Raw genomic sequence first — 1,377 nt, 5'->3', positions numbered from 1 at the left:
TCTTTTACTTTCCATCTCTCACTCGCTGCATTTTCCTTCAGAGTATCCTGATTAAATACAAGTAAAGAACTCTGCAGATCAGGATAGAGTGAGTCACTGCACAATGTTTTTATTGTCTTATATTTTCTAAAGACCACGTTAAAGGTGTCTGTGGTGCAGGGGTTATGTCTGTTTTAGTAGAGGTTTTACGGAGCTCGCAGCTGCATAAGGTCATATGAGCGCCAGAAGATTAGAGGAGTTACAAGAGAGTAACAAACATAAAAAAGAAGGAGGAGAAAAAAGGACGATAGATATTTGATAGGAATGAAGAAGCAAACCACACCAGAACACCCGCCAACCACCCACAGGGGGGAACAAAGTGTGGGGGGGGGGAGGGTTTAAAAGGCACTTTCAATACAAAAAGGTCATATGAGAGCTGAAGATTAGTCGAGGAGTTACCAAAGAGTAACATACAAAGAAGGGGAACGAAAAATTGCGCAGGTTTTGTCTTGTTATGCAATAGATTACTCAATAAGCCGCCTTCCTGTGGATGGTAAATTGCGCAGGTTTCTGGGTGTGGTATTGATTCTGAGGTGGCTGTGGTCGAATCAGAATTGCGACCTTGAGCATGATTGAGTGTTCACTGAAAACTATTCGAGGTCGGGGGAGGGGGGGGGGAAGAAAAAAAAATCATGCTCATCACAGCTTATCAAAATAAACAGCTAACGCAAGCAGAGTTCCTCCTCGACAAGATGTCCAAAAGAATGCTTCCTGTGAGAATGTAAATATCGCTTTTATCTCCATTTTTAAAAAAGTATTTTAATCAGCGACTTTTAAGAAATGCACTCTCCTAAAGACATTATCCTGTTCGAAATCCCGTCTTCTATCTCCCCGTGGTGAGCAGGAGGCAACAAGTATCAAGAGTGTTTTATCCTGAAAAAAATATTAATGAAATAAGTCTTCATAATTGGCTGACGGAAAAGGTCTACTAAATTAAACTACTTATAGAATTTCAAGTCGATACTTTGTCGAATACCTAAGAAATATTCGATATAAAAAATCCCTGGGCAACTGTCCAACAGGTTTTGGAAAACTCCTTTGAACTTTTGGACAATAGGATTTAAAACATGCGCAATTTTCCGCTGTCCACAAAGAAAAGGAGGAGAGGTCAGGATGTTTAATGTTTGATAGGACAGTCGAAGCAAACCGCACCAGAGCACCTTCCAACCACCTACCGCCTCCTGTGTGTCTCGACGTCAAGGAGTTCTCTTGCCAACAAACCACTCCATTCTTAAAACTTTTTTTTTGGTTCTGGTTGTCCTCTTTTTTCGACTGCCTTCAACGGTGCCATGCGTTGTGGTTGCAGGTGAACGAGCAATTTTCACATGAGGGGTCGGT

The sequence above is a fragment of the Aplysia californica genome, unplaced genomic scaffold, assembly GCF_000002075.1.
Source record: "Aplysia californica isolate F4 #8 unplaced genomic scaffold, AplCal3.0 scaffold00306, whole genome shotgun sequence".
Taxonomy (NCBI): Eukaryota; Metazoa; Mollusca; class Gastropoda; order Aplysiida; family Aplysiidae; genus Aplysia; species Aplysia californica.
The sequence above is the reverse complement of the archived record's forward strand: the minus strand, read 5'-3'. Positions refer to the sequence as shown.